Raw genomic sequence first — 16,398 nt, forward strand, 5'->3', positions numbered from 1 at the left:
AGAGTTATTTCTACATCTGGAATATTTGCCACAAAAACCAGGAACAGCCTATGTGATTCATCATTAAACGCCTTGGTGTTTTTAAAAACATATTTTTCCTTACAAAAGTAAAGGTTTTAACTTAATATTGATATAAATATTTCGATTAAAAAAATTGTAATAAATTAAATTTAAATAAATATCGAATAAAGTGTTTTTAAATTGTTTCAATAAATTTTCACCTATCGTACCTATAACACAAATAATATAAGTTAATAATAATAAATTAATTAAAGTTAATAACAATAAGTTAATTAAAGTTAATAATAATAAGTTCATTTTTTAACATAATTTTTTTTCATGATTATACGAAAAATAATCAAAGTCTCGAGTCCCGGGAATCGAAAAAACCCGAGACTTCAGAATCCCTAGATACATCACAACACTCTGAGACAAAGGAGCAGTCAGAACCGTGGACAGCTCCTAACGAATCGAAGCTAAAGAAACCAAGGTGTGTTTGTCACAGTTTTTGAGATACGCTTACCTTATTGATTACCTTAAAAAGGGGAAAACGATAACGGAAGTATATTGGACTGATTTGACGCAGATTTGAAGCAAAAGCAACCGCATTTGTCGAATAAGAAAGTGCTCTTCCACCAGGACAATGAACCGACACACAAATCTTAAGTTAACATGGGAAAAATTCACGAATTGCGCTACGAATTGCTTCCTCGTCCACCATATTCTCCTTCATTGACCTCATACCACTATTATTTATTCGCAAACTTGAAGAAATGGCTCAGTGATGAGGAGGTCATCGCTGAAACAGAAGCTTATTTTGAGGGCTTCCAGAACTCGCATTATTTGGAGGGCATCGAAAAATTGGAGACTCGTTAAAGGAAATGTATACAGCTAAAAAAAGATTATGCTGAGAAATAAAACTAGTTTTGACAAAAAAAATAGTGTTTTTTTTTGCCTAGGCTGACTAATTATCAGCCGCCAGTTGTATTTGTATTGACTTTGAAATTAAATTTCTCTGCCACTTGCTCAAAACAATATCTCAACTTGCATCTTTCAGATCTTTATGTATCTAGGGTGACTTTTAAAAATCGTACAAAAATACACTACAAAATTTAAGAAGCTATAAATCAATTTTATTGAAACTTTACTAGTCAATGTCGTATCTCGGAGTACTCGCGATACGTCCAACAATAGAGTGTTAATGTGGCAATGAATCACAATCAAATGCATCTGTTTTCGTTAATTGTCGGCTGTAAAACGGCAACAGGCAAGGCAGAACCTTATGAAATTTCTCAAGGCACCAAGCCAAGGTTCGGAGCATGTGTCAAACAAAATATTGAGGCACTGATGGCGATATCATTTTCCACAGCAGTTGCCGACGAACAATGTTTTAATTAAGGCTCCTTGGGGCATTAATAATGGAAGAAAATTACTATATAAGACGTCCCGCGGGCACACAGCCCCCATAGGCGGCTAGCGATCGGCAAACATGGGGTATGGAATGGGGTTCGGTAAATGAGACCAAGATCAATTAAAAAAATGTCATACTCACTTAAAACGTGACTGCTTAAATGAGCTGTTCATGCTAAATATATTTCATAAAATTTAAATCCCATTTTTTATACACATATATAGAGTTTATTGTGCTTTCACTGCGGATAGTCTGCGCGTCCCGCATCCGGCCGCTGCTTGCCCACCGGCGGTTGGGCGCCCCTGCTTCCGAGTATCGTAACCGTATCGGGCAGGAAAACTCGCAACGATTTAATCACCGGAAAATTGTTTCACGGGGGGGCACTGGCTTATTTTGTTGAAAAATTACGGCAAGACAGATTGACGTTTTCAATTTATTACGTGTGCTATTCTGTCCCGTTTATTTATTTATCTGCTCTCGGCCACTTATTCACTGCACGAAATCGGCGTCTCGCGTTCATAAACTCAGATTTATTTACTTATTTACTTTTTAAAAGACCACTGTGCTGCAATTAATAATATCTGTAACAGCCACTTGATATATTAAACATTTTCTTGAATATGCTAATTTTAGTTTCTATGTTTCAAAGCTCACAAATATCAGTGAAAACATCGAAAACTACGGTACTCAAAGACGCAGACCCTCGACGACGCGCCATCTAGGATTGTTTTTGGTGTATTGCGTTCTGGTGTCAACGTACTTTATAGCAGTGGTCTGCGAGACTTGCTCCTCCGTGAATAAATTTTAATATATATACAATTTCTGTGTTTAATAAAGTGTTTTCTACAAAAAAAAGTAATATTTTTTCTTTACTTGTTTTTGTTGCGAATTTTCTATTTCTTTGCATTTTTGCTTCATTCATTCTTTTTTGTCATTCTAATTTTTTTAAGAGAATAAATTTCAATAAATTTCACCTGAATGGTGTATTTTAATTTCCTTCTCAAGTTTATTAGTTCGAATATTTCCTCTATATTTATATTTCCATTGTTGCTTTAGAACTGGCTTACAAGTCTCAAGGAGCTTTTTTCCCACTTGAATCATTCTCATTCTCATATTTTTCCATTTCGAATTTATTTTTTATTTTTATCCTATTTGTTGATTATTGCAATTTTGTTTAAAATTTCGATTTTAATAATTTCCAAATTCATGTTGTATTTTTTCATCTTCTAAAAGTTCCAAATTTAATTTTGTTTTAGTTTCTGATTTAATACTGTTTTTAAATATCCTATTAATTAATCTAAAATGAATTAGAATAAGTATTGTATTAGTTTTGCAGTTTAATGTATACAGCCTATTTTTTTATTAATTCGAAAAATACATTGAAAATGCATAAGTCTTCCTCTTGACAAAATTAAACTAACCCCTAGATCTAAGCGTCCTATTATTTCCGGGGTTTCTCTATTTCCGACTTTTGTATTGAAATTACCTAAAATCATATTAACGTCGTATTTTTAATATATTTATTATTTTTTTGATTTCTCAATAGAATTTTTTAATTTCCTCTTTGTCTTTATCAGCTGTAGGAGCATATTTATATTATATTGACAATAATCTGTTTTTTTATCATAACGCGTTCAGATAATGATATAAAATATATTTGGTTTATAGTAATAGGTCTAATGTCACAACTTTTAAAAGATGTATATAAAAGACTAAAATTTATAGTCAGATTTTTATTGAGCGTTCCAAAAAAATGACGTTTAACCTAAAATATTATTTTACACTCTTATTACTATTATTATAGCGCGAGCAGTGTTTATTTATTATTTCGTATAAATTAAATTTTTAATAAAAAAATTTAAGAAATAAAAAGTCCTCGTTTTGCATATTTCGTAAGAAATATTACTTATATTTATGATAAGCTAATTAAAATAAACTTGCGAGTTTTTTTCTATATAAAGAACCGTTTCATTATTATTATTTTTGCAAAAGTCATTGTTTTACAACCCTGATTATTATTTTATCATTGCAAATGTATAGCTTTCGGGGAATAATTTAGGTACGAGACTTAAATTGTAAGCCTTAAAAAATCGTTATAATAAAATAGTTATCGAAAAATAAAGTTTAATTTTTTGATAATTAATTAAAAGAGAAAAATTATTTTGTTATTAAAATATACACTTATCTAAAAGTAAATTCTATTTTTAATATTTTTTAAAGAATGTACATATTTTTATCACAATTTTTTTTAACTAATCATGTTACTTTTTATCATGGATTTGAATAAATGATAAAATTAATGGAGACAATAGTCTTATGCCTTACTCGAAGTCGTCCGAGACCTACGACTTCGAGTAAGCGACCACACTGCCGCAAATTTCATATGCCTTACGGACGGCGGCTTCTGTCACGTACAGCTGGCATATTTGTGTGCGATCGAAAAATGTGGCAAACAATCGCATTTTTTAAATTGTCATAATATTAAAATTACGCTACTGATAATTATAAAAATATGTGTGGGCACTCACCAATACAATATCAGTGAAAACTTTTCGGTCGTAAATATTCAATTTACGCAAAATCTTTGTCGGCTTTTGTAAAATGCCATTAGCATAAAAATGATCCTTTATAAAACGAACACCACATCTGTGACTATCCTAGAATTTGTCACCATCGATTCTAAATAAGAATTCGTTATGGTGTGACATTAATATAAGCCGATCTAGGAAAATACATAAGGATATTCGAAACGATTTTTTTAAACAAAATCAAGTACTACTAATTATTTAATTTCATATGAAAAAAAATATAATAATGATATATGTTAGAAAAATATACTATCAAAAATAGAATTAATCCCTTTTGGTGCCCTAAAATATTCAAAGATGTCAGTAAGAGTCTATTGAAGTGCCGGTTAAGCATGTGGTATTATAACTTGACCATGTGACCACGATGCAGCGCTCGACGTGCGTGTTAACCATAGCACGCCTACGCGCATACTGAATTTGAACCGAGCTACTCGTTCAATCTCAGTTTGCGAAAAACTATATCATTATCTCTCTCACTCTCGTTACTTAATACGCGAGAGAGCGAAAGAGCAGCTCTGACTTCAGTTCCTTTGACTTCGGTCCGTTTGCCGACAATGTTCGGAAGCTCTCGAAGCTGGCCAAGTCGACTAAATTACCCCCACTTTACCTCCCGCTCTCGGTAACTTTGGAGAACTTCTGAGAGATTTAGACTAAGAAAATAAATGTCATTAAAATAAATTAGACTAAAAAAGTAAATGTTACTGACTCACAGTTTAGGGTTTCGCTACATAATTAGTAGTTGTTGATTGTGTTTAATTCGTTGTAACACAGAGTTAATACCTGCCATGTTGCAACGAAATATTTAACAAACATAAATAAAAAACAAATATTAGTCTCGATTTATGCGGATTTTTTATCTTATATCCAATTTTCGTATGCATCATATTTTGAACTTATTTAAATGAATGAATATATGATTTTACAATAGAAGTTGCATCAATTTTTTTTGTAATTATAATGAAGTTTAGGGTTAAGTGCTGTGCAAATTATCGTTTTATTTTTTCTGTAATATTTTAATATTTGACACATATGTGTATATTTTTCCTGAAATTAATATTGAATACACTATTTGCTTTAAGCGTGACTCGTTGTTAAAAAACTATTCATGACATAAAAATATAAATAACAGACATATTAGGTACGATAAAAAACATGAAAATTTTGGGGAAAATATTTTAACTTTTTTTTATTAAAAAATACTATGTGATGGAAAAAGTTTCATTTGATTTGTAAAAGTTTTAATTTGAAATTGAAAAACCTGTATTAAAATTACCCAATTTTAAATTGAATAAATATGTACTGCTACTAGAATTTTTTGGTACTTTTTCAAAGCACAAGAAAATATCATATAAATCAAGTTGTTTTATATATATTTTTTCCAAAAATATGGTTTGCTGTTTTGTTATAGAGTATAAATGTTGACAGAAATGGAAAATATTTACATGCAATGATTTCTATAAATATTTATTTAAAATTAGAATGCTTGCAGTTTTATAAATATTTTTTTTTAAATTGCTACTTTTTATTGCTACATAATAAACAGTTAAATGTATGTAAAATGAACGTAAAAAAATAATACTGAACTCTCGAAAATTTATTGGATTTATTTTTATAATTCATTCGTAAAATAGAAAATATTTTTTTAAAGCCCTATCAACGTGCTTCTTAAGAATAAAAATATTATACTTAGACTAGAAGTTCTAGAAATATAGCAGACATTCAGAAAGAATAAATGTGCTTAGTATTTTATTCTGAACCGAATTAACATTTGCTTAGTATTTTATTGTGAACCGAGCTCGACCAAAGTAACCCACTACATTCTCCGTCCTTGGCCAACCTTGGCCAATTTCCAGAGAGTGTAGTGCATGCATTAAGATAACTTTGAGACGCAAATTTTTGCCATAAATGATAAAAAAACATTTAAAATAAATAGATAATATACAGTTGAATCATGATGGAACAGAAATATTTAGTTATCGTCTACCTTTAAGTTTTGTAACATTACTAAGCACGTTTAATAAAAACAATATCGCAAACAAAAAGTATTCAGGAAATGTTAAAGTTAAGATTTGATGTAGAACATTATTCGAATAAAGAGAAATTATGTTATTCAACGCGTACAATGATAGTTGTGCCATCCATATAACATTCCATTTTGACGTTTTATCTACATGGTTATGCTAATTTTACGTTTAGCAATATACATAATATTATAATGCACACAAATTACACAAAGTAATATATTATACATATCACACGCGTAATTCATATTGTTAAACAAATAAAATAATATGAAATTGTGCCTTGAAAAAGTAGCACCGGGAAATAAATAATAGAAATTAGGTACATAATGAAACATTAAAATCCGGATTAGGCGAAATCCCCAGTACTTGGCCTTGCGTATTTTTTTAAGTCCATAAATAAGTGATTTTTTCCGGCAATCCACCCTTGTTTGCCATTTTGCGCGAGATTTTAGGACACAAGAATTTTGTCCCCCTTAAATACGCGCTTAATTCGGGTGACAGCTTTGTGGATTAGCTTAAAAAATGAATACATTTATTCTAAACAAGTGTCTGTATACTCATAATATATTGCCTACATATTCTTTCTTTTATTAATGACACTAATAAAGTGACTTACATTTTAAATTCCTACAATTTTTCAATGATGTTTTGATACTTGGTATTTGATCAAATATATGTTGTTAAGCAAATCGGAAAAAGTTGTCTACAAATAATACCTTTCTCTCTGTTTTTTTATTTATCATCAATATTTTAAATGTTGCAGACTCCTTTCTACAGTAATTTAGATACTCTACGTAGACTAATTTCGATCTCCCAGGTACGAAATAAATTGAAAAACAATTTTTAGAAACTTTATAAGACTCATTTTATCACTTTTTAGAATATTTATTGGCGGTGTTATAAAAACATAAAAATAATAATTTATTTGCAATTATTAATATAAGATGGATCAAATTAATAATGATGTTCACAAATAAATTAAATGTGGGATTATGAACAAGAAATTATATTGAATTAAACCGGAAGTCGAAAATGGAAGAGTGGGAAATCACAATGGGAATTATTTTGCGATCAAATTCGATTCGAAGTTAAATAAATTATGTACACAAGTGGCGGGGGTGGGATGTAGAAATCGCAGAAGTAGCAGCATCGCAGTTTGCAAAGGGGCGGCTGGCTGTCTTCCTGCCTCGGCCCGGCAGTTCCGGTGTTCCGGAAATGAAACCGGAATTATAAAGAAAGATTAATCACGGAACACTTTGTCGGATATTTTTTTAATAGGAGGAAATCTTACGTTGTCTGTTGGCGGCGACCGAGGAGGATGGGGATACACCCTTTTAAATAGTTGTATAATAGTGTTTTCCTCTTTATGTACGATAAAATATAGCGGATGGTACTAGTACCACTCGTTTAGAGTTTATTTCCGTATATCGTTGTGAGTTAATATGCATGAACAAATTTATTTGAGAAATAATTTAATAATATAAAAATAAAATATATTTATATATTAATGAGCATAAAAAATAATATTACAACCCTAATATTTTTAAAGATTGCGAAATCAGTCTCACTACTCATCTAAAGCATTTCTCATATATCGTTTACGAGAAGAGAGAATCTCTACTTGCTCTGACATCAGAAAACGATTTGCATTTGGAAGCTATTTAATAACTCACTCAGAAAATAAGAAATTTTTGCAACCTTATGCTTGCACTACACTCTTTGGAAGTCTTCCGAACCGAAGTGACAATTGAACTGCCGCAAATTTAATATGCTGTACGGACGGCGGGCGTGAATGACGTCCGGCCGGCAGCTTCTGTCACGTATACCCGGCTTATGGCGCGCGACCGAAAAATGTGGCAAATAATCGCAATTTTTAAATTGTCATATTATTAATATTACGCTACTGATAATTATAAAAGTCTGTGTGGGCACTCACCAATACAATATCTGTGAAAACTTTTCGGTCGTAAATATTCAATTTACGCAAAATCTGGCGGCTTTTGCAAAATGCCATAAGGCATAAAAATAATACTTCAGAATACGAACACAACATCTGTGACTATCCTATTACTAATTATTTTTTGATTATTTAATTTTATATGAAAAGAAAATAATAACGATATCTGTTAGAAGAATATACTATCAAAAATATAATTAATCCCTTTTGGCGCCTTAAAATATTCAAAGATGTCAGTAAGAGTCTGTTGAAGTCCCCGATAAGGATGTGATATTATAACTTGACCACGTGACCACGATGCAGCGCTCGTCATACGTGTTGATTATAGGACACATACGCGCATACTGAAATTGAACCGAGTTACTCGTTCTATCTCAGTTTGCGAAAAACCATATCATTATCTCTCTCACTCTCATCACTTAACACGCGAGAGCGAAAGGAGAAGTATCTCACCGCTCGCGCTCGAAAGAGCAGCTCCGACTTCGGTGCGTTTGCCGACACTGTTCGGAAGCGCTCGAAGCTGGCCAAATTGACTGAATTACCCCTACTTTATTTCCCGTTCTCGGTAACCTCGGACAACTTCCGAGAGATTTTAGAGCGGACAGAACCGAGCTCGACTGAAGTTACCACAAATTAACCCACTATATTCTCCGTCCTTGGCCAACCTTGGCCTACTTCCAGAGGGTGTAGTGCAGGCATTAGATTGCTTGATAATTCAGATTTTAATTCTGACAACTTCTTCCTTGTTTCTCTATTAATTGGAAGCTCTGATTGGAATTAAGCATGTGATGAATTAGCGCAGTAAATTTCGCTTTTTAGTTACTAGTTAATGAGGAAAAATAAGCTAATTTCCATTTATCGTGAAAACTTTCAACTACCTGCACTAGCTGTTATAATTTAGAAGACATCTTAAATCCGACTTCAAATAAACATGTCTCGAAAATGGCTACACAACTTACTTTCAAACAATTGCGTTAATAATTAGAAATATATCATATCTAACATATAAGTACCGTTGAAAAACTACTCTTTATTAGGAAAAGATGCGGGCTAGATCATACATTCTACCCTGCGCATAATAATAATATTATTCTACCCTTTGGTTACCGATCGCTGGAATTACAATCTGAACTGTTTCTCTTTAAGGGCTTTAACACATTTCCTGTGTGTTCAAAAAGCGATGCAATTACCTCACAAACTGATTTCCATGAGCTGTTTCAAACCAGCATTACAAAATATGTGATATTTGTCAACAATGGGGAGATACGCCGTGAGAGATGTAGAGTGGAGATGCCGGAGTCAACAAAGACGAGCTAAAAGACTGTTTCGACATGAGAGATATTAGCGGATTATGGATTCGTTATACTGGTTTGTGTCAGCCCTAAGCATTTGTCGTGCGTATGGATACGTGTGCGTATGTGAGTCTATATACACATGTGAGTATAGCGCTATTGCATACACAGAATAAGTTGAACTTTGATACTTAAGGGGATTAATGAATAACTAAAATAGCAGAGAGCCTTTGAGGAACCCCCAAAGGGGTTAAATATTTTTTCGAAAATCAGCTGCCATAGGCTACAATCGCTCAAATAAATATGAAACTATATATGTGATAGAGCTACCAAGTGACATTGTTGCACTACGAAACTAAAACAAGGATAGTTAAGATTCGTTTTGCCTTAAATTCGATGAGGAGGGGCAAAGTTCAAAATTATAGTTACGCCAATTGACCTAAGAGCAAAGGGTTCCCCGGAATTACCTCTTGCTTCCCAAACTTTCCGAAGCGCCCCCTCATCATCCTGCCCGACCTGTGTGTGTGTTGCGGTCCATTTTTAAACACAGGGGCGTATTTCACGGCGGGGGCGTGCTCCGGCAGCGAGTGTCTCCTGCAAGCCGGGTAATTTATGCGAGGCCTCCGCCGCCGCCACTTGTATACCACTACTACACCGCCACTAATTCACTCCGGTGCCCATTTGTGTCACTCCGATATTAACGGCGATGCTACGTCTAATACTTCATTTAGGCTACTGCCAAAATCGTACCCTGGCCCCGGTACCTAGCTTTATCTGCGAGGCGCCAGGATCGTAACTCAGTCCGGCCTCACTGGTTAGAATATTTTTTTAAAACAAACCAGTAAAATCGGATGCACGCTACTATGTTATATTCAATTTATAAATACATATGCAGGAGTGTTGTACACTCAAACAATAATATTAAAAAAAGGTGAGCAATATATTGCCCGCGCAGACATCCACGGCGCCATCTGAGTCGCCCGTCTTTTACTTTGAGGAACACAAAATTTACTAGTTGCAATGTTACACTTAATTGCGTAAAATAATTTTATTTATTTAATCTGGTATAGGATTTAATTGTATTTTTAATTCTTAATAGCTTAATAGCTTAACGCCCGTGGACTTGTGTACGAGTCTTGAAAAAACGAGCCGTGAACTCAGATTTGAGTCCAGTGTCATGCGCTTTTTTTATTTAAAAAATACTGGGATACTATCAAGTTTGCTTCTACATGATACTGAAAGATGATAGTTGACTATTTCTATATAACATCAAATAAAATATAAATTGTATTTTACTGCAATTTTAAAAAAAAAATAGTGGTCTAATTGGAACACGTGATTTTTTTTATGAAATGTATGAACTATAATTATTGATTTCATCTAAAAAATATTTTATGTTACACTCCTTGAACAGAAATAAATTTCAAGGTCAAAGCTGATTGGCTATGTAAACAAAAAATCAATCTAATTAAGAAATTGATCAATTAGCAAAGTTTTGCAACCTAAAATTGCAAATTAAAAATAAAAACATTACGGTTTATGTAAATAAATTAGATAACACAATAATCAAAGAACTTTCAAAAAATATCATCCATTAGCTTATGAACATTTTTACCGGGTGATTATTATTTTGATATTTCCTCACAATTTGGAAAACTGCAAAGATTCACAGATTAAGAAACCAGGGGGAGGAAAGCTACAATTCGGATAAATAATAACCGTGTTAGTTTATTGGCATCATTAAGTGAAATATTATTGTGCTTAAAAGAATCTCGGAGGAATAAAATCCTGAACGAATAAATATGTATTTTTCATTCCATTTTGTCTAAATTTGCAATGGTTTCAAACCATTTTTTTATAATTTAATAATATGCATGCTTAAATGCTTCTATAAATTTTTGTATAAACGATTAATAAAAAATATACATCTATATGATATTATAATTTGTAATCACCAAATTTTTCGGCGTCCTTTTTCTGCTTACAACTGTCACAGACACATTTATTTAAACATTACACTTATGAACCACACTATATCACTAATTATATTTATTTTTAATATTTACACTTTTTTATCTATTTTAATATTTTTTGACACGTATAAAAACACTCGTTAATATGAAAATTAATTTCACAACTACTAAACATGTAAGCTGTATTTTTCCTTATTCTATGCGTAGAACACTTACTTATCACATATTTTTATACACTTTTTATTTTTATTGGTTGATGATCTTTCAGATTATCCGAAAGCCTTGGAGCTGGTGGATCGACACCACGAACAAGGCAAGATGTTGTAGAAACCGGTAAAATGTCTTCAGAATCCATAGATTGCACTGAATTCTGCATCCATTCCTTAGCTTTATACAAAGGAAAATCTTTCAATTTAATTTTACCGTTACAATTCAAATGTTGCCAGACACTGAACGAATAAAACAATGCGCATTGAATTTTTTGTTGTTTATTCAATTGTTTTTCAAAATATAAAATAAATCATATATTTATTACAGTCAATAATACATTGAGGCTTATATATTTTATCTTGTGTCTATCATCTGGCAGTTATAAAAAGTAAATATCATTTGAAAATCTCTTTTATTATTTGTTTTAAAAATTTGATAAACGTGTCACCTTTTCTAGCATATTTCATATGTAGTGACCTTGAAAATGTTAAAATATGTCTAAAAATATTTATTGACATATTTGTTTGAAATATAGGCGTCTCGATTATGGGGTTCATTGACCAATAATCATTTAAACACCCCTTATGAATAATACTCATTATAATAACTATACTAAACCACAGTTCAGTTCAGTTACTATGGTTTTTTCTACATTTTTGTAATTGTGAGATCTTTGCCGAAACTGTTATTTCAAACAAATCATCGCCAATAAATTAATTTCCCATTTCTTCGATGTTTTCACTGTTGTTGGGAAAAACTTGTTCCCCTGGAACATCTTTGAAATCTTGATTATCCCTTGTTGGCTCAAATTCACTCTCGTTTTCTGGGATAATATCACTTTCACACTCGCTATCACTGAATGAAAGTAAAGGTTTCATCTCTTTCGTCCGAAACTAATTGAAAATATTTATTTAATTTATATGCATAATATTGATTTGATTATAAAAACATACAATATTCTACTTTTGCAGGGCAAAATAAGTATATAATATAATTTTTAATAAATATTCCGGCCGTATAAAATACTCGCTCGCTTTCTGTTGATGTTGTCTTAATTGCAAGTATCGTATGCATGCAGAAAAGATAACGTTTATGTTAAATTTTAGATTTTAAAATGAGCGAGGGAAACTTTAAACACGTATTATTTTTAATTAAAAAAAAACTTGAATATATTTAATTAAAATAAAAAGTTTCAAAACATCTGCCATATCAGATTTTATATCATACGAACATTTGTTATGAAATATTTTTATTACATAAATTGAACGTGTCGGAATTTATTTTGACATATCCTTGAATTGTAAAGAATAAATATTAAAAAATACATAATCTGTGGAGAAACATATTTATTTGGTTGAGTTTAATACATTACATGTATAAAATATATAAATGTATAGTTATATTGTCACTTAAACGGTATTTATGCTGTTTATTCGATACGTTCAGAAAAAATATCTGGGACAATTGTGAAAAGATAAATTAAATGATTTGCAAAACTAAAAAAAAATTGCAAATTAACAGCTCGGGAAATTTACAGATGAGATTGTTTACGAATCAATTAAATCGCTTCTTAAACACACCTTTAAAATGTTCACACAGATAGCTACTTTGGCAATCAGTAACCACATATTTCGAAGAATAATTGATATTAGCAGGTTCATACATAGTGTCGTTTTTGTGAGGTATTTTACTTTGTAACGAGTCAAATAATTACATAGTGTGGAACATCTTTGTTGTTTAAGTGGTCGTTATAGTGACCTTTAAATTTTGACTTATGTCAAAGGTAGTAAAAATAGTAGCGAATATTATAATATCAATCATGACATTGCCAGTACATCAGTCCATAAATCTTTTCATGACACGGAAATATATTAATTCCATATTTCTTTGTATGACGCGTATTACTAAGAGTCACGGCAATTTATCTCTGCTCAATGAGTATAAACCTGGAAGGGTTGAATGAGCAGGAATGGCGGCGTGACCATGTAGTTGTGATTGAATTTAGCACCACAACACCGTAACATAAACGGAATGAAGAGTATTCAATGAAAATATTGCTAGAAGGTTGAATAATATTCTTCAATTCATATATTATTATTAACAGAAAGTAATACTATTTCTAAAATTAATAATACGTTTAATTACAATTTTCTTGCAATTTTTGGTGTCACATTAATGCTTTGATTTAAAATAATTAATTATAACTTCAAAGGTTGTTGAAGAAGTGGTAGGAGAATCTGAGTTTAGCATTGGGTGTGTACTATCTGCAATGCAAGATTTTTTTTTATTTTTTGAGCCTATATATTGTTTCAAGAAATCGAGTTTTTATTATGTTACACTTTGATACTTGAGGAGTATACAAAATAATATTAAGAAAAACTAATTAAGTATGTCCTTAATATTATCAACGTCTCGTATATATATATATATATATATATATACAGCCTGATGATTACATATTTTTTATTATGGTTTCTTAAAAAATATGTATGTGTAATTTATTATTAAAATTATATTAATTTCTCTCATCATTTTCATTAAGTTAGATTAAATCTTTATTCTACAAATATTAGCTATATTATTGGCATCTTGCGTAAGTTGCTAAAAACGAGTTTAGCAAGGACTTCAACCAAACTTGTATTCCTCCTGTTTTATAAATTCGCAATCATAACAAAAGGTGAAAAAATATTCTAATTTATTCATAAAATCAATATTATCTAAGATAAAACTAAAATATCAAGATAACGTTGACATTGAATGTAAAACAACTGTTTTTAAATATTGCAGATAACATCTAAAACAAATATGTTATATCTGTTAGTTATCTAATTATACAATCCGTTGTTAAAAAATCTAAAAATATTGCACAACAACGTCGAGTGATAATGACCTTCACTGTTACTATGCCAAGCTTTTTTTTATTTGTAGCATTACTACCAATTTATGTCAATTGCTATTTTAGTCTGCCAGTGACAACGCAGTATGTGAATTACTACAACATTTTTTACCTTTTTTACAAAATGATTCTCAATTGAGCATTGTTTGTTTATACAATATTATTTTTTCCTTACTTAACACAACTTATTGATTCTAATTTTAAAGTATAACTAAAGTAAATTTGCAAATTTGCCAAATTGCACAAATTTACACAAATAATTCACATATGTTTTTGTTACACCGGAAATGTATCTAAAAATATTTAAAGTAGTCAATAATTGTGTAAAATAGTTATTTTACTATATTTGTAATGTATTCAATAACTTATAAAAAACTATATATTTAGTAATAAAATATATGTTTAACCTATTATATGAGACGATGAGAATATTAGGGGCGAACATTTCTTAATTTCATTATCATAAAATAAGCCTAAAAAAATAACATATTAAATATCAATTTCAGAATTCATCTCTACAAAATAATCTTACATCTAAAAATATTAAAATTTTAAGATTTTGCAGGAGAATACTCAAGACGTAGTCTCCCAAACTCCCACCACCCAATAATCTGTCTTTGGCGATCTTAGTTAGCGAAAAGAAATATGTGCAAAAACTGGTGGTGCACACGAGTATTTGTATTTGTAGCATTTGTGCAAAAATTATGTCTTTCCGTAGTACCGCATCTTCTAAGTCGACAAGATCAGAATGTCATAGAAGAGAAAGCAATTGCTTTCTCTTTTATGGGATGTCTCGGTCGATTTAGCGTAGCTCCGCCTGATGAAAGCTTAGCTGAAATTTCGTTCATTTCAAGTTGTAGTTCTGGATAAAATAGCGAAAGGAAATAATTAGTGCAATGGTGTTTTGGCTTAAATATCCTTAAAAATCGATACAAAAATCGGTTTTCTGACCAATTTAGATAATTCTGGGCGGAACCTGAATATTTTTTATTGTCCAATACAGAACTATTACAGTTTAACTGCGTTTAGGTAGATTCAAAATCGGTAAAATTTCCAACGTTATCATTTTATGAAATGTGTAATCTGGGGATGCTGCAATATGCACCGATCTTTGTTGTTATTTAAGTAATGTCCATGATTTTTTTGCAGATGCTTTGAAACTGTTATTATATATAGTTTAATTAAGGATCGCATAGATATATCAAAAAACACAAATCAATTATTTTCATGAGAACCTTTTAGCAAGTCTTTTGTAACTTATTTCGTTGTAATTATTATATATGGTACTGACATAAATTCTACTTGTATTAAATGCTTCATGTCCTAATTTAAGAGACAAGTATTATATTTTATAAAACAAATTTACTTAGTAGATGCGTAGCGCTATAATTTCGATTTCGTGCATAGAAAGCTACTTATTAAAAAATCATAAAAAATAATTAAAAGTCCAAAAATTTCATATAAATTGTTCGTCAAATTAATTACTTCTTCATCTGATATATAGTCTGATTCTAAATTAGCTATAGTTACGGCAATACTAACAATTATTTTGACATTGCATTACAAAAAAAAAATCGTCCTTGCCTCCCGCTTTTAACCAAGAAGCGTCGCGAAATAAAGATCCTATTCTCCCGAAAACAAAATGCTATAGTAAAGTTATTTTTATGCAAAACTAATTTAACATATTTTAATTAGATATAATATATATAATTTAGCTTATCTACGTAAATTTCAATCGAAAATGCAATTGTCAAGCGATATGACGCTAAAATTTTTTTTTAATTATGTCCTTGAAATTAATTTTTCACATTTTCATGTGAAAAATTAATTTCAAGGACAAGCGATATGACTCTAAAATTTCTTATCAGCGCAATTAATGCAATTTCAATTTTTATTTCATTTTTGTTGCTGCCTGACACAGTTAAAATAGCGTATGAACGCGTTTTTTAATTAAACTAATCGTTACGCAGAAACAGATAAAATTCAGCAAAAACCTGTTCATCGTGGAATATTTTATACAAATATTTTAATGGAATGCAGTATCTCC

General features: G+C 30.9%; 1 protein-coding gene across 1 annotated transcript in view; it reads right to left on the bottom strand.

The window, feature by feature from the left end:
• Positions 1–11,358, bottom strand: part of LOC148239507 (lachesin-like) — a 164,365-nt gene extending 153,007 nt beyond the window's left edge. Inside the window, exon 1 of the mRNA XM_088185118.1 lies at positions 11,228–11,358. The gene's annotated coding sequence lies outside the window, so the exon portion shown is untranslated. The remainder of the gene's footprint in view (positions 1–11,227) is intronic.
• Between the last annotated feature and the right edge of the window lie 5,040 nt (positions 11,359–16,398).

The sequence above is a fragment of the Plectrocnemia conspersa genome, unplaced genomic scaffold, assembly GCF_051122295.1.
Source record: "Plectrocnemia conspersa isolate PC_06_02 unplaced genomic scaffold, ASM5112229v1 ptg000001l, whole genome shotgun sequence".
NCBI lineage: Eukaryota > Metazoa > Arthropoda > Insecta > Trichoptera > Polycentropodidae > Plectrocnemia > Plectrocnemia conspersa.